Source organism: Trachurus japonicus, chromosome 10 (assembly GCF_045865225.1).
Source record: "Trachurus japonicus isolate A0001 chromosome 10, Traja_1.0".
Taxonomy (NCBI): domain Eukaryota; kingdom Metazoa; phylum Chordata; class Actinopteri; order Carangiformes; family Carangidae; genus Trachurus; species Trachurus japonicus.
Window position 1 is genome coordinate 6,143,237 of NC_140916.1, and position 18,631 is coordinate 6,161,867.

The 18,631-nt window shown below is 40.4% G+C and overlaps 2 protein-coding genes across 14 annotated transcripts in view; both read right to left on the minus strand.

Moving 5' to 3' along the window:
* ctbp1 (C-terminal binding protein 1) overlaps positions 1-18,631 on the minus strand; it is a 207,229-nt gene that overhangs the window by 164,628 nt on the left and 23,970 nt on the right. The gene's annotated exons all lie outside the window — the stretch shown is intronic.
* The window catches only part of fam13b (family with sequence similarity 13 member B), a 76,518-nt gene that overhangs the window by 54,445 nt on the left and 3,442 nt on the right, over positions 1-18,631 (minus strand). For 8 of the 13 annotated variants that reach the window (XM_085789038.1, XM_085789032.1, XM_085789037.1 and 5 more), the window contains exon 2: positions 2,219-2,371. The gene's annotated coding sequence lies outside the window, so the exon portion shown is untranslated. Of the gene's footprint in view, positions 1-2,218; positions 2,372-12,733; positions 12,757-18,631 lie in introns of those variants that run through there. The other 5 variants (XM_085789039.1, XM_085789033.1, XM_085789035.1 and 2 more) reach the window with 2 other exon arrangements.

The following is an 18,631-nucleotide window of genomic DNA, read 5'->3' on the forward strand; positions in this document are numbered from 1 at the left end:
TTACTCAGTGTCACTGTCTGTGAACCTCCCCTCATGTCATCAGGCCAACACAGAAGGGGTGGAGGGAGGAGGAGGAGGAGGAGGAGGAGGAGGAGTGGGAGGAGAGAGGAGAGCACCGAGAGCAGCAGCGACAGTGACCTGCACAACATGTGTACCGTACACCTGCTTTCTTGTGAAAAAGTAAAACTAGTGGAGAAGAAAACTTCATTTTTTATTTTAAATTCAATCAGCCAATCACTTGACAGCAGTGGTGTTTATAAAATCCCATAGATACGGATCAGATGCTTCAGTTAATGTTCACATCACACACAAGAACAGGAAAACCATGTGATCTCTGTGACTTTGATAGAGACATGATTGTTGGTGCCTGTTGGGCTGGTTTGAGCATTTCTGTATTGCAGGGACCAGTGTGTGTGCATGTGGACAAAATACAGGTTCTGCATTTAAAAAAAAAAGTATTTTGTCAGCCAAAGCAGGAAGAAAGATACTTATTTTGAGCTAAATTAAACAGTGGATAAATTTGTAGACCAGGCATTCTCCCTGTATATCTATGACTTACATCTATTTGTTCCCACAGGGGATGTTTTAAAGTACATCAACATGATGATTCAGTGTGGGCAAACGACGCAGTCCAGTTCTCCCTTACATAATCATCATTTGACGCTCATTTTGATTACATTTATTTCGCCTCCTTCCTGCGTTTGTTACGTCCTCTGTCATCATCGGTCCTGAGTTTTGAGAGCAGAAGCTGTTAGCAGCCAAGTCTGACAGTGTCACGAAAATCTACATGAGCGAAGAAGCGGCAAGATTTCTATTCTAAATTTGACTTTGATGATGGCGGGTTGGTGGGGAGTAATCTCAATGCAAACAGTGGCAGAAGGCGCCCAGTCTAATCATCAGAGAGAAGGAGCATCATCAAGTGTTTATCAATTCTAGTCAAACTCAACTTACACTACTGTACAGTAAGATGACTAATCTTTAAAGATATCTTATTAATCACGACATGAGGCATTGTAAGCACACTGAGCTGTAGATATTTTAAATGTTTGATCTTTTTACAACAATAAAGTCAAAACGTTGATTTTTTTTTCTCCAAAAGTTGCACTAAATCAAGCAGATGGACGGACAGATGGACGGACAGATGGACGGACGGACAGACAGGTTGACAGACAGATGGACAGACTCTATAATTTGAGGCAGTTGAGCTGGATTTTTGTGTGCGAGACTTGACCGCACTTGTTTCAAGTGGTCAGCTGTTTACGCCTGCTCTCGCTCTGACTATTGATAACCAGTTTTAAACCAGTTGTTTTACATGTCATGACAAAAACACGTCAGCTCGTGACGAAATGAAGCTATGAAGCTTTTCTTTTTCCAAACGAGGAGTTTATAAGGAGTTAGTTTGACTTTTGTATTCTTCCATGGCCTTCAGTGTGCTTTTGTTCAGTTGAAAATAACTGGTGGAGTTATTTGCATTACTCACACTTTAGGAAACTAATGTGAAGGCTTAAGCTGAATAAATCAAGTGTTTGAACGCTTTGGATATATTCAAAGCACCGTTAGAGCTATTTAAGATTTTTATGTCAACATAATTGTTTTAAATGGTGTTATTTTCTGATTAATGCTTGACGATGTTTCCACCTGTAAATCTAAGTTATAAGAGGGGACATTTTCAGCCAGTCACTGTTGATTCTGAGGGGCTGCAATAACAATGGTTCCTGGCAGATTTGCTCAGTTGTGGCTAATTGATGTTAATTCTGTGAGTTGGCCAACGGACAAAATGAAATTCTTGGCTGCGGTCGAAACAATGTGCTCTCTGTACGTCCCAGTCTGGACTGTTGAAGCACTCAAGATGATCAGATGCCACTTCAAAGAAATTGTAGTGATTGATTAGTTTTAAAATATAAAAAAGATGGAGTGAACTGTGATGTCTTTCTGTTCATTAAAGGCCAACGGTGTGATGAATACAGATGACGGCACACCTGTTATCTTAGTGAAGCATCTCTCTCAGTCAGTCTGTGCAGCTGATGATAGATAAAGCAGTTGCACTTTCCACAAAAGTGCATATTGCAGAGTCTATTGCATGTGCCTGTCTCACCATATGACAGATATGTGTATTTATGTGTTGCAGTGTGGAAGCAAAATAATCGGTTTGTCTAAATAACTGAACCCAGAGTGAATTCACATCAATGTGTGTGTATGTGTGACAGTGCATACTCACCGTGTAGCAGTGAAAGTGTGTCCTATCCTCTCCTCCCCTGGCCAGTGAACCACTGAACCATCTATGGCTGCTTCAGGTTGTGGCAGAAGATGAGCCGGTAGTTCCTCATTGACGGACCGCTAATCCCTCTAGCAGGATTCTCTTCTAGCTGCACTGAGGAAAAGACCGAGAGGAAAGGGAGAAGGAGGGGGAGGAAAAGGTCAGGGTGGTTCTTTTTTATTCTAATATAATGCAAGAGATAAGGCCTCCACATGCACAATGTCTTTAGCATTTGCTAACAACTGTTCTCAAATGTTTTCTGCTTGTTGATTTTGGTACGCACAATTCTCGAGAAGACAGTACAAAAAAGTGTTGAAAGACTTCAGCAACAAGCAGTAATACAAACTTTACGGCTTGAATACACTATCAGGGTGTATTGTGATCTACATTATTATTTATTTATCATAATGGCTGCACACTGTTGAACCCAGCTAATTGGAGGTAAATGCAACATGAAGGAATAGTACAAAGAATCAACAAAATAAATAAACCTTATCAATAATTTGATGCAGGTTTCCACTGAGACAAGCAAAGGGAAGAAAATTGCACAACAAAAAATGAAATTAAGACATGGATTCATGAAGTAGAGGCAACCACAACACAACACTAAAACGTATATCAGAATCAAGTCCAAGCAATTAAAAACTTCCTTCAGGAGGTTGAAGGAAGGAAAGATTTGGAGTAAATTTCTGCAGTTTCCATCTTTTCTACACTCTCCCTCCCATCTCCTCTCTCTTTCTTTTGTCTTCTTCCCGTCTCCCCCTTTTATTTATTCCCTCACATTTTCTCTCTAAATCCATCGTCTTTATTTGGAGATGTCGGGCTGGAGTCAGCTGGAGGACTGAACACAATAATTAAACTGACACAGGCTAGAAAGTTGTGCTCTATGTGTGTGTGTGTGTGTGTTGGACATGTCTGTGCATGTCCATCTGAGGTAATCTTTCACTTTCAATCTGACTATGTGAGGAGGAACTGCAGCCATATTACGTATATGACAATGTGTGTGTGCATACGTGTCTTTACTGTAGGTTGCCATGCATGTGAACGTCATGAGGTCGCCGACAGTGATTTCGAGGCACTGGCTCAAAGCAGACGATCATTTCAGAAAAAAAAAAATCGCTATCCAGTGTGTGCACTTGTATTTGTTTGTGAATGTGTGTGTGTGTTCAGATTGTATCTGAGATGAAAAGGGTGAATTTGTGTTGGTTTGTGTGTCCAAGTGTGTGTAAAGAGAGAAACTGTCCTTTGAGGCATGTCCCCTGTCGACTGAGCTGGTCTATATGGGAGTGTGGTAAAATATTAACAACACAGCTCCACTTTGGAGAGTTTGTTACGGAGCCAGAGAGACACTGAAAAATACAGGAGATGGACAAGGCAACAGAAGCTGAGGGGGTTGTCTAAAATGCCATCCAACATCAACCCTACTTAGTGCATTTTGATTTTAAATGCGTATTGTTGTGTTTTATCCATAAACATGAAAATGCTTAACGATGTTTAACGACAGATCGGATTCTTGATTGGTCTAAATTGCTGTTTTAATTTGTCCATTCCATCAAGATGTCTTAGGCCTTGTTGCCCGTTTTCTGAGACAAATCACGCAGCACTGAGCTGGAAAGGAACCGTGGTCTTTAATATGCACACATGCACCTGGCTGGTCTGGACGGGTTTTTTGTATTTGTTCTCTTCCCAGAACACATCCCGTATTCTTGGCTTTTCTGCTTTACACTCTGTGCCGTTACTCACTCTGTTTCACTTTACCCTCTTGTGTCCCTTCTTTCTTTCTCATTCATTCTTGTACAGCGTGTTACACAAGCCGTCCGACCTACTTAGCCAGCCTGCATCACCTTCACGTCAAGAGGAGAAGAGGAGCGGAGACGGCCAGGAGAAGAGTTAAAAACCCCCACTGAGCTGAGAAACTATTGGTTCTTTTTCTTCCCCTCTGTCGTCTCCTCAGAGGACACGAGGCTCTGACCTGGTAGAAGCATCCGTCTATACTGAAGGAGTTTCATCACCAAATCACAACACCACCCAACTAGGCTCCTTAAACAATGCTCAATCAGTTAATATGGCCAAGTAACAGCTCCAATTTAATCCTAGCCAATAACAAGCTAACAAGCACTTTTTAAAAAGGGGTTTTGGCAACTACCAATTGGAAATAAAAGGCTGTGCCATGGTATGAAAGCTATAAAACCTGAAAACTGCAGTCTATGCAATGCCTCAAACATTTCATGGAAAAAAATATATTGCAACTGGGATAACAAACTTTTAACTATCTGTTTTGCGCAAATAAAAATAAAAATCCACACTCATACCAGACTGACTTTTACCCCTTGCACTAAAATAAACCTCATCTTCAAGTTGAAATGAAATGCTAAATCCTTGTCCTGACCCTGAATGTTATTACTTGTTTGGCAGACGTGACTGTGACGCTGGTTAAAAATAGTTAATTTATCAGAGGGATCATAAAGGTGGCTGTCAAACATTTACAGCCACTGTTTTATATTACACTACATAGCTATAATTGTTATGTAATATGTTACATGTCCGGGTCTAAATCCATTCTTGCTTAAATATTCACACATTTCTGTAATGAGGTCTGAAACTCCAGCGGTGGTGGTGGTGCAACACAATGACTAAAACAAAACATCCAGTTTGACTTTGGCTGAAGCACAGGTCACATTAAAAGTCAGAGTGAGCTTCTTAAGAAGGTGATTCACACATAAAATAATGAATAACACACCTCCACCAGTCTGATTTGTCAAGGTCCTGAATTTACAACTGTGTCTTTATGGGGATAAAAGCACATGTGAACTCAGGTGAACCTAAGAGAAATATGAAACTGCACCTCCCACTGATACAGGTGATTTTCTTCAACTCCCATCTGTGCCCTATTGTCCTTTAAAAGATCTCCTTTAACTGTTAATAACTAACTGTTACTGTATGTTATATCCAAATCCTCACAGATATTTCCATCTGCAACTTCCATTCATTTTTATCATCACTATATTGTGCTTTTGCTCCTAATGCTGAATCAAAGAGAGAGAGAGAAAAAGGTTCTACAGTACTCTAGATTTGTAATCATTGCTGGCTGAAGAATAAAACTTTATTTTCAGGTTTTTCTTCGACTTTAGCATTAGTAAATCTGGGATTTGTTCCCAAAGAGTGCTGAGTCCTTCAAAAGGCATTGTTCAGCCTCTATTCTTTCCAAAACCTGAACTGAACTGGCGCTAGGGTGTAAGCCTCTTTAAAAGCCAGACAAAAATCCTACTAAGAGCCTTTTACCACTAAAACCAAAAATGTACAACAAACCAGACAGTTTTGTTCTCAGCCAATGTCGAGTCGATAAGAAAAACCACAGCATTTTGTTGAATGCTGTTTACCGTAATGATGAATTATTGCTCTCAACAACCTGAGTTTCCTAAGTAGCACGAGACCACAGTGCCCAACACATCTGAGCTTTATCAGACAGACGAGTACAATGACACCCACAGATTAGTGAACTCAGTGTTCCCAAACCTGGGCCTCGTCTCCCGCCAGGAAAACTGACCCTAAAAGGCCTCTGTAGCGAGGATTTGGTCGGTAATGGAACAGTCTAGAAAAGCTGTGTCTGTGTTTCTTTCTGCCGGTCCGTGTGTCTTAATCCCACATATCATGCCTGACAACCTCCTGCTCAACAATGAAGGACATTGTTGGGAGGAAGAGAGAAAGTTAAGACAGTGCTGATGAGAGAGGGAGAGAGAGAGGTGAATGGGAGCAAAGAAAAGAGGAAAATTAAACAAAAAGATGGCATAAAGCCACATTCAGACAAAATTCAATCAGGGGGCACTTTGTCAATCAAGAACATGCAAGAGTGAATACAAGTGCATGGTTCTGGTGGATTGGTTTGTAACATGAAGGCTCGTTGGGCTGGCAAGCCTTCGAAGTTGTGGATCTAGTTCGTAAATCGGCCTCATTTGATCAGTGCTTCTATCGTGTACATTTTTCAGAGGCGAAATAATATTGCCGCCGCTCCAGTGTGGCAATTACACGACTCCAGGGAGAAGGAGGGAGCGAAAAATTAAAGAGACAAATGGAGTTAGCCAGCTAACAGTGCATTAGATTTTTATTGTCTATCCACTCCGACTGAACTACACTCTCAGGTACAATGAAACCCTCCTCAGTCGTAGCGGCCATCCGGCACGCCGAGACGAAGCCTTGAAAGACGGGAAACAAGAAAAACTTTTTTAAAAAACATGGTCGAAATGTGACCACACTAACTGACATGTTTGGAAATCTGCACCTATCTTGTTTCGCAGGAAGTTTTTAAATAATGCCGCCTCTGCCCCAGAGGTAGCAGCAGTGAATTTAAATGAGTCTACTGTATCAGATTTCAGTTTGTTTCTAAAAGCAGCACCTGAACATTTCCACAGATAAAACCACAGCAGCTGTTTGCAGCGTGGCAGCAGTCAGAGGAAACAGTCATTAACAGAAAGGCCACAGGTTTAATACCTGCAATTCTGTCCGACCTTATAAAGTAAGCTTTAGAGAGGCTTTAACCTAAACACAGGTTCAGTCCTTTTGAATCAGTGAGTGAATTTACTGGATATGAAACACGTCCATATTCTAAACAATAGAATAAACAAAAACTAGAGTGTTTAGGAGAGACAAGGCATTAAACTCTCTGCTGAAAACAGAAAGGAGAAAATCAACACAAACACAGTCTGATGTCCTGAATTACACAAGTTCAGCTGGAAGATCTCTTTCTTTCTATATCAAATATTCATCATTGAAATGGCCACTGCCAATGTAAGCAAAAATGTGCATCAACAAATGGAAGGGCATGTTCATATTTCATGAAGACAATTTTTATATGCAACACGTTTGAGAACAAAAAAAAACTCCATTATGATTGATCCACGATCCGCCGGAAGCCTCAGTTCCATCAAAACAAAGTGCAGGACCAACAGGAAGATGAAATATTCACAACGTGTCATAAATAAATCAGAAAATTTCCTCAAACTTGCATCATGTTATGAAAGGCCAAAAATAAATGAGATCAAAGCCGTTAAACTTGCATAGTCTGTCATCACTGGCCACAGAGCCAGGGTCAGAGAGAGAGGGAGAGGGAGAGGGGTCGGACAGCAGGAATCCTCTTCAGAAGGTAAAACTGATCAGATTCTTGCGTCAAAGCCGACAAACCCGTGGGGAGTGAAAATAAAAGAGCTTAACAGAATGAATCCAGTCTGATTATATTCACTGCACAAGTTAAAACCTAAAAAGAGAAGAGAAAATATTCTTTGGTCATAAAAGACACCCTGATCTGCGGGCGAGTGAGTCTGTTTGCTTAAAATCTTAGAAGGTAAAACAAGCAGAAAAATACCTCTGAGCAATAGAGGAACCCAGTGAACTCTACCTTCTGCCCTAAATGTCCACAAAACCGTCGGAGAGAAAGTGAACGCCTGCTGCCTCGCCGTGCGTTGCACTCTACAGTCGACTTATCCGGTCAATTCCTCACCTGTGGATCTTGACACAAAAAGCACAACTTCTTTATACTCAGCAGTATCGGGCATGACCTGTCCCATTCAAATATGCACACACGCCCACAAAAACAACACAAACACACAGGGACAAACAAAGTGGTATGCAGATATGTTCAAATGTGGCGTGTGTCCACATGAGCACAGAAACAAACTGATACAAATCTCGTCCATCAATCACTGCACATGTGACTTGCGGCGGTTTTTTTTTTTGTGTCACAGATTAGAAAGAAAAATGACATGTCACATGTTTAAGTCAGATAATAACAATTCATGACCTGACTTGGCTCCCACATGCAGATAAAATCCCACCAACAGAAACAAAGACCTGATTAGGACTGAAACTACTGATTGTTTTCATTGGTGATTAATTGTTTGGTCCATAAAGCTAAAGAAGAAGAAAGTTAACAAATCGGTGATATCTTCAGTTAGCTTGTTTGCCAAACAACAGCCCAAATCCTTGAGATATCCAATTCATACTTATAAATCACTGATTATATAATCAGAGATGATTAAACAATGATTAAAAGCTGAAGACTGAACATTATATTTGAAAAGGGCGGATGATATAATATTTGCGGGCTAGACAATTACATATTCGGTGTTGGGTAATGGCTTTGTCTTTGAATGGAGACAGGTGTAACGCCTCTTTTAAAGTTAATCATCCGTCAACATGTTTTGCTGGCCGAGCTGAACCTGCTGCGTCTTACTGCCACTGAGGAATGACAAGTGAAAATATGTTCAGAGCCACGCCCGTCGTTTTATTAGGGAAGGTTTACAACTGTCACACAGGATGAAAAACCTAAAAGACAAAGAAATGCAGACTTAAAGGGATAGTTCACCCAAAATTCAAATTTCACTCATTATCTACTCACCCTCATGTCGACTAAGGGTTTGGAGAAGTTTCAGAGCCATCTGTGCCTTCTTGGATTTATAGGGGGGGTCCGCGCAGCAGTGCATGTCCATATGATACGGTTTTTGGTGTGTCTTTTTGGACGAAGAAAAGTGAGCCCCGTTCGCAACCGTCATATGGACATGCAGTGCTGCGCGGACCCCCCCTGTGACTCCGAGAAGGCACGGATGGCTCTGAAACTTCTCCCAACCCTTGGTCGACATGAGGGTGAGCATACAATAATGAGTGAAATTTGAATTTTGGATGAACTATCCCTTTAAAAATGTAAATTACTGAAGGAAATATTAAATACTTCCACGAAAGTGACAGAGGACCTGAGCTGAAGTGTGTTGTATTGTTCAAAAAAGTATCTTCCTACACACTGGAATATGTTGAAATATGTTGCTCTACAAATGCATTCTTCTGATAATGTGTCACCGTGTGGAAATTGTGTTAATTTTCTACCAGCGTTTGGCCCCTCTGTGACGTTTAACCATTTTGCAAGAACCTGTACAACAGGAAATCTAAGAATAAGCCGGCGTTTCATGTTGATCCGAGTGGCTTGAGTGCTCATGGCTGTGCATCAACCCTCCACACAGCTGTATCAGTCTGTTGTATACAAAACACTGGTTGATGATGGGGGATGGGGACTCGAGGCACAAACTGTTCGCAAATGAAAACCTGTGGTCTACAGTCTTCCTTTATGCACATCCTGTTGAAACCCACAAACACACACACATACACCTACCAAACCCTGAGGTAAGGCATATAAGTTGACCTGAAACCTGCCTGTGCACATTTTAAACAGTCTGCTATAATGATTAGACCTGTTGTCAGACAGTCCTCACCCCCGGCTGAAGGACAGAGGTGAGGACTGAGGTGAGCAATGCTGATGCTAAGGTCAACAGTAAGTGTAGCCAACAGGCGTAGTAGCATCAAGAGAGTTAAGTTAGACCAGTGTTTTTCAACCTTGGGGTCGCCTGGAATGTCTAGTAATTGATAAAAGAAATCACTAATAAAAATATTTTTAAATTTATGATTAGAAATGCCACACACAATCTTAAACAACTGTATTCTATACTTTCACTTGAATATAAATCGAGTCCAAATAAAATGCAGCGGATAAAAATATCTGAGCTGGTGCATCTTGATTGACAGCCGTGATCATTTGAAATTTGTAATGTCAAAATGGGGTCATGAGCCAAAAAAGGTTGGGAACCACTGAGTTAAACGGAAGAAAATGTAAAGCTTGTTGTTTCCTACTACTAATCAAAGCAACCAGTGAGATTTCATAAGTGCGGTTTAAATGGATCCAATCAATCTGATGAGGCCTATATGTATTTTCAATTATGGCTGCAACTAATCATCATTTTCATGGTTGAATAATGTGCCAATAACCTTTTCTATTAATCAATTAATCACTTCATCTCTAAGGTACTAGATAATATTTGTAAAACTCCTCTTTCTAATACACCATTAGTATTATCTGAACACATTTTCCTGCTATCACAGAGGATGAAAACAAGCAGCAAATTCTCATATCAAAGGAGAACTCTGCAAGTCTGGTCACTTTCTCACTGTTTTGGTGGCTCTTTTTACTCTACAGCGCTCCCCCTACAGATTCAGAGTGGGTATTTACACTGCCGTCAAAACAGACCACTAACCCTCCAAAGCTGTTTATTTAAGGTGCGAATCTTGCATAGTTCCTCACTAGAACGAGCAGGTGCAAACCAGGATTGACTTGAATATCTTGAACTCTGCTTCTGCTAACCCAACAACTGTATGAGATGAGTCAGAATTCAAGAACGTAGATGCATAACATGAGCGTCCTCCAAATCAGGGTCAATCTATCACAGTCTGTCTGTCTGTTTGTCAGCCAAACAGATCTTACCTCGCTTGTCTACCTAATTATCTATGTATCTGTCAGTTTACTTAGAGGAGCTGAGTTTCCAAATGTGTTTGGTGATGCAACAGTTCAACCCACATGGCCCCGGCACAACAAACCAAACCCACCATACAAAATACCACCCAACACCAAAGACCATATATGGAGAAACCGTAACGTCCTGAAGAACAGACAGTAGCAGGCGCATTTAAAACATGTACGACCTTTTTCCTGCACCAGTGCACAACTGGGTTGGATGTGCATGATATTTTATCTGCTTTTTTGTGTTTACTTAGATCAACAGTCTCTACTTCCCTTGTAATCTGTCCATTTGCATGTCTATCTGTACCGTTTCCAAAATCCTCTCAGATACATGTAATCTCATCAGTGCTGTCTTATTTGCTTTTAGTCAGTTGCCTGGAATAAACTCACATGTGATAGGCAGTAAGCAGATAGAAAGAGATATTATTGAGCTGCGGAGGATCAGGGCTACAAAATATAATAATTAAAATGCCAAAAATTATGCTTTCTCATCATAAATTAATCATTTGATATACCGATAAATCAATTTGTAACATTTAATCTTTTTTTTTTAATTCAAGGTAGGATTATGAGGACAAATCAATGCTAGCAATAACACATGGCACCTAATGCAGCATCAACTGCATGAGAAGGAGCCTGTGGCAATAACACAGCACAGTCAATACAGTGACTCGATTGTAATACAGTCGAAAACAGTCGCTGTGCTTCCATAACTCTCATTTACTAAAATTACCTCTAATTGAGACATTTAGGCATGAGCAGAATTCATTCGGACATTTAGTAATATAAAACAAGGTAATTTCAGATGCAGAGATAGAATGAGGAAACAAATTATAAATTATTATAAATTTTAGCACACAAATTGTCTTTGATACCTTCCTTGATACAGCTCTGAGGGTGAGTGTTTGTTGGTAATAATGGTTGTGTTTTGTGCAGGCAGACATCAGCAGGTTCGGTCAGGCTGGAAGGATGCAAGGATGCAGAATATGGATGAAGGAATAAAGGAGGAGAGGCAACGTAACGGAGGAGAGAGAGGAGCATCAGGCAGAGAATGGCAGAGGAAGATTAAAGCAAAAGCAGCAGGGTGAAAAGAAAGTGAAAGAGAGAGCAAGTCAGGTAAGGAGAGACAGAGCCTGGGAGAAAGAGCAGAAGCTGTGAAGCTGGTGTTTGCCCTTGAATCAGTGACAGCAGTTCAGTGTCCTAGCCTAGTTTAGCTGCTCCTCCCAGCCTTGCCCTGTCGGAGATAAATTAATAAGCACATGTCTTCAGGGGACGTGGGCTTTTTCAGGCCTTGTTATCTCTTACCCTGGCAAAAACTAGCTGAATTTTCCTCTTATTTATTTGGATGGTGCAGGGAGCATACAACAAAATGAATGATTTTTTTTTTTTTTTGAAGACTTAGTTTCACATCACAAGGTGCAAGTTGAAAAGAAACAAAGGGGAAAAGGGGGGCTTGTCAAACCACTAGGTCATCCTTTCAACAGGATTTTTCTATGAAACACAGACTGGAGCTGAAAAACAATTAATTAGCCAATCAGCAGAAAATTAAATTGCAATTATTTTAATAATTAAGTAATAGTTTGCGTCTTTAATGAAAACTGTCAAACATTAATCCTAGATTCTTGGTGGATGAGATTTCCTTCTTTTAGTTGTATTTTTTTTTTAATTGAATCGAGTTGAGTCTGAGGTTTGGCTCTGTTGGCTGGACAGACTAAAAAAAACACACTCACAGTGAAGATCTCCACAAAAGCAAATGTCAGACAACACGCACCAGACTTCAGAGGAAAAAAAAAAAAGGAATTCAAATTCATAGATGCTGAGCTGGATCTGCCCTACAGCTGAATGCGGCTCTTGCCCCATCCATCAACTAATGCTCATGCAAATCAGTTCAGTGCTTTTTGCATAATCCTCATAACAAATAAACAAAGTAACCAACAAACAAACATTGTTTACTGGTGATTGATCACAAAAAAGTTAGCAATAAAAAGATCGGTTGTTACAGTCTCTCTTTTTAAAAAACAAACAAACCCTGCAGTGTATTCAGCGGAAGAGAAATATGCCATGCGACCTACACTCTACCAGTAACACACACCGTTTCAGCCTGGTACAACCACAGCTAATGGTTAACTGCTACTACGCACCTCCACTGCCTCGGTTAAGTGCCCTCCTGAATAGCATCTGCTGAAGGAGGAGGAGGGAGTTTCCCTGAACTGGTGATCTTCCAGTCTTAACCCTGCTTCACTATACTCTCCAGGTTATCATAGTCTGCTCAAACCTTTTCATGTCACTCTCCACTACATTCAATACTAGGGGGCTTACATGACATGCAAGTGCTGTTAAGGGAGCCAGCAGCACAATAAGATCCATTCTCTGCCAGCCTGAGGGGCTGTGACACTGCAAAAAGCTTCAACGCCTACAGTGGAAACACAAGTGCAGCTCTGTGCTGGCAAACTGTGGGAGTGGAGGCAAAGCAGCATTTTGTCTGAGGCATTTGCATAAAGTTTGCTCGGTTTCCATCTGGGTGAGCAGTCCTATATGTGTTCTACTTTCTACAAAGTTTTTTATCCGCTTACGACTCAAACAATGAAACTGAGACTATCCCGAATACCAAAGAAAAGACAGTTTTGATCACAACAGCTCCTCATATGAAACCCCTTATGAAAATTCTGGTTATACACTTTATTTGCATGTGGACTTCACAATTGACCAAAGAGCCTTTTTTAGGCAGCATTTGACCTTTAAATAAAGTCCTTATCCTCGTGTAAATATCACTCCATTAGCAATGTTGAAGTTCAACGCAATGAAACATCTAAGACAAAGTAGATTGTATAACACACGCTCTGTTATCTTGAGTGTCCTTCTATAATCTTTTTGACATTTAAATGTTTTTTGTTGACAGGACTTACCCTGTAATTGACTCCATATAACTGTTGTTATGTTCAATGACGAATATGTGGCCCTTGTTTTCATTTTTAACCTTCACCACTGTTGTTGTGTTGAATAGATTTACCTGAAAAATCATCTGTGGTGCATGTTATGAATCGTCACAGCTTTGAGATCCATTGTGAAAAGTTTCTGTGATTTTGAAAATGGCAGAAATGAATTTAAAAAAGTTTATAGATGGAAGAATCACATGAAGAACCAATAATACTACATACAGTAACAGTTTCATCTCACTGATTTGCCCCCAGCAAACACGACGAGATGTTAAAAGGAAGAACAACCACAGTATAAGTGCCGTGACAAATTTAACATCATCATCGTATCGTCCAACTCTCTCATTCATTAGTTATTATTAGTGATAGACTCTGCTGTTGAACTACTGTTTTTTTTAAAGGTTTTCTTGGTCAAAGAAAAAAAGTCTGCCTGTGTGATGCTAATGTTACTGTAACATAAGATATTTCACCTCAGTAACGGCCTTGCTGCTTGGATTGGAAAGCAGTGACAGTCATGCATAGAGTGTTTAAGAGAAGACATTCTTCAAAATGCCATGACCGCTTGTTGTAAGTTTCGGTTAAAATATCATGCTGGCAGCAACAACAACAACGGTATTGATAAACTCATGATGCATAGGATTTCAATGATGTGTATTATTTAGAATGAAATTCCTAGTTCCCATCCCTCACTGTGACTGTAAATCTCTTTAGTGCTCCTTAGGCCTAAAATGTGCAAAAGGGGGTTTTCACTGCCTCACAGTGATACACAACAAGGAGCTCAAATTCACAGCAGCATCAGTGCATCGTGGATTAACTGGGATCCCAACCTCAGCAAGGCAACGACATTGAGCTTTATTGATTTAGTATTGATCTGTTACCACCTCACCCTCTCGCTGCGTCTCCTACTGATGGAAATTTCCAGACCACAGCGCGTTGCCATACCAGCCAGAACACTTCTGCCTTTTTTTTTTGTATTCACAGAAGATCTGCCATCTTCACTCTCGGCACAGTAGACGCCCGACAGCTCTATGAAAGCAGCGATGCAGCGATGAGGAAGTGAGACGACAATGAATCAATGAGGAAATCCCAAGCATGCAACAATTATATAAACAGTCTTTGCTCTATAAAAAGACTAAGAGTTAATTAACATAGAACAAATAGCTTTCATGGGATAGTACGAGTCCTGCCGATTCCATCTGTGTGTGTGTGCCGTTGTGTAAACAATACATCAAAACACCAGCTGTGAGAGTCCACTGACAAATGAGCTACAGAAGAGCACACAAACAGTGACCAAGCTAACTGACGGTGCAGTGGGAAAGACTGCCTCACCGAATATACAGGAGGTGACCGGTTATCAAAGCTTTATGTTGCCAGTGCTTTACTTTACTTTCTTAGTATTTCCAAATGTATGCTTATTAACAAATGGTAGAGGGTCAGAGATGTGTGTTTCAGGCCTATGGGTCCAGCCAGTAAAACAATCACTCAAGAGTTGAAGCAGACAAATGACTGAGATCACTGAGGATTTGCTGCTCAATTTCTCTGTGGCCAAGAGTCAAATGCCTCTTTACCACATGCACCTTAAACTGTAAAAAGCGCCGGAAAATGTCCGAGTCAGCGTCATGTGAGGAACACGCAGCAGATTTTCTGTTTCAGATACCCCTGTTATGAGTTCCTCCTTCTTTTAAACCGCCACTCCACTGGGGACGAAAGCAGCTGAATATGCCGGTGAAGTCCGTGTTTACAGCAGCCACCAAACTGAAACCATTTCTTAGATTTAACTCTGAAAACCACCACCATCACCTGATACACAACAATACTGTTGCAGGTTTTAGGTCTAACACTAACTGAAGACCTGGGTGGGCATCAATCTGATGTTATCGTTTGTGAATTTTGACAGGAATTATATTGTGATAAAACCAAAGATTATAAATATTCAGTTCACTCCAATGTATAAAGTCCTAACAGAGGCTGAGATCAGAGCATGTTTGCGTTTTTGTTTAAAATAGCTGCATTAATCTAGCATATTTCCATAAACGAATTAAGTAATCAACTAATTGTTCTGGCCACAAAAGCCACAAAGCCCATTATGTAGGTTCCTAATTTCCACAATTAAAAAAAACACCCATAATTTAAGACAAAAGATGAACCTTGCTGCAGATAAAACTAATTTAATTAAACCTCTGTGACCTGTAACATGTACTCAACAATGTTTGTCCCAAATGTGTCAATATGAAAATTAATTAAAATGCCCTTGTATTCGATTATAGTATTTGGTTCTACACAGAAGTCAGAGATGACCTATTGAGCGTAGCTCCGCAAAAGCACTACTTTATTGTAATTCATCTAAGTGAGCAATGACTCGCTGTCTAACGTGACCTAAATGGCTCCAGAGCAGCACTGGCTGGTTTTGATCACTGGGTCTGCTGCCAGCAAACAGACTTTATTACTTCACTGTCCAATCCAAGCCGAGCTCTGCCAAGCTCCAGCCAGCAAAGCTCAACGCAGAGGTCAAGGTCAAATTAATCTATTAGCCGATGTATCTGCAAATCACTGGTCTACCTGACAACAGGCGAGTAGGAATTGGTGCGATCTGAGGGGGTGATGATTGCCTGACTGACTGACTGATCTCAATTTGACTTCTAGAAAATAGAATTCAACCCAGGCTGAATCCAATAAGATATTTTTCTTTTGATCAATACACAAAATGAGATCTTTGAATTTTCCACCCAGCTTTCTGATCACACCTTCTCCACCATCAAACAGACATTGACAGATTTCATGTGATACTAAGTGAGGAAATGGTGCCTGAGGTTATCGATAGAGGCCACGGCAGGTTGTCATCCTGTATTTACAGTCATGGGACTTTCATCACTGTGCAATCGGTGTTGTGGCTCGACACTTTGAGCAGATGCTGTACACTTAGAGCTCTGGCTTTAAACCTACTGAGAACATGTTGTCACCTCCCGATTACTTCATCCCAAACCAGCTGCTCAGCATAGGATTTCTCCATCTGCTTCTTCAGCCTATGTTAAACTATACAGCAACATGAGAGCATGTTTAACGAAACACCTGATCAATAACCAGTGACAAGTATCATGATGTCAACAACTGTGCCTAGAGTCTTGTTCATCTAACTAAAAAGTCTTGTTTTGGGTTAATACAGTGGATTACATACCTGAAAATCAAGGCATTTCTGTAAAGTGATGCCAAATCCTTAAATCCAATATCGCTTAAATGCACTCTTTCCAACTGATTTGCTCTGCACCATCATCTGAAATGACCTAAGACAACCTGAGATTAAAAGCAAACAAACAAACCCAGAGCTTTCTTGGCAGAAAAGGGGATAGTAACATTTTTAATGGATGACAAATCTCCAAACCCCTCCCCCCCAAGTGCATATCCTCATATTGCCGTACACTAATATGGATTAACCACCAGAATATTAGTCCACTAAGCAAAATGTCTGCAGAGCTCCTCTCACGAGCTGCTGAATAGACAGAAATATGCAAATACATTTTTAGTGCTCAGTGAGCAACTCATTTTTGTGCACAATACTGTAAGTACGGTAGTATTGAAATTAAGAGAAATTTTCCCTTTCAACTCTGTGAGTTTTGGTTTTTACTCCCTTTTATGAAAATATCTTTCACAGGGCTGAAATGACTGGTTGTTTTCCCCTTCTGACAAATATATAAATTGTTTTTCATTATAAATTAATGGTTGAAGTCACTTTTTTACACTAAAACAATGTTGTTGTTCCAACTTCAACATTTTGAGAATGTGTTGCAAAAACCAACATTTGTGTAGTATTATTGTAACATGGTTTATCTATCAGTGTTCAAACTCATCTTCAACTTCAAACACCAGAATAAGAAGGGAAATACCCGTGTTCTTTTCTCAGATATTCTTGGGGGAAAATAACGCATAAAAACACATGAATAACAAGATGATTATTTTCTGTAGAAGTCTTTGTTATTTCAGCCTCCTAATGGATCATCTCCAATTACACAGTCTTTGGACCAGGTCAGAGCCGGTCTGTGCAAAACCGCCTTCAGCCTTTTTGGTTTAATGTACAGCAGGAGACGATGCTCAGGGTTCCCACAAGCTCTTTGCTGATACCGAGTTATCTATTCCACTGCTTTGATTCCTCCTGAACATCACTGCAGTTTCTAAATGCCATCTCTGGATTCCTGTGACTCACAAAATACACAATAGTTAACTGAGTAAAAAAGCTATATTAAATAATAACGGCGGCGGTTTCAGAACAACGTTTCTCATACAGGTGTGAAGATAAGCAGACTGGGATTAGTCGCATTAAATCTGGTAAATTTCTGGCAGAGTGAGGCCAGCTTTAGAGAGATTTGGACCGCATTTGGTTTAGCTTGGCGCCTGTCCACAGAGTCTAAAACAACCACTCACTGACCTGGCTACAACAATCCCACACTGCAGGCAGCTGTGTGGTTATGACACTGCTGTGTGCTTGCGTATTTTCCTTCCATATAAAAACTATGGGTCGTCTTACGTACACAGTCTTATCTCACACTCCGGGAGCCTGGAGATTTGACACTGTCGGTATGTGCATACGTGAGGTCCTTCACATGAATGGTTGTAGGTTCAGCTGAGGTGGACTCAATGAAAATGAACTCTACACATGTCACTACTTATATCTGTGAGTATCAATACTGTCCTAGAGTAACTTCAGCACTCAAAAATCTTTCTGCTGAATGACCTGAACAAGGCAGCTAATCCCTCATATGTGAAGATTTGCTGCTAAATTTATCAGTAAGAGTTCCTTTGTCAGCGTAAACTTGCAAATTCACTTGAAAAAACAAATTAATCAACACATCACAAATTATTGCAATCTAATGTCAAAGCTCTGCAATTATTCCTACTGCATGTTCTGCTTTGGTTGAAATTAGGGCTGCACAATATTGGAAAAAAAATGACATTGCGATATTTTCATTTTCTGCTATACATATTGCGATATTAAACAATAAGGACTGACATTTAGTCTTCTTAGGTGCTCCTGTATTGATATCAAACTTCTTAAGCGCCCGTGCTCTGTGACTGACAGGCAGATATTTGCAAACATGCAGTGCGCAACAC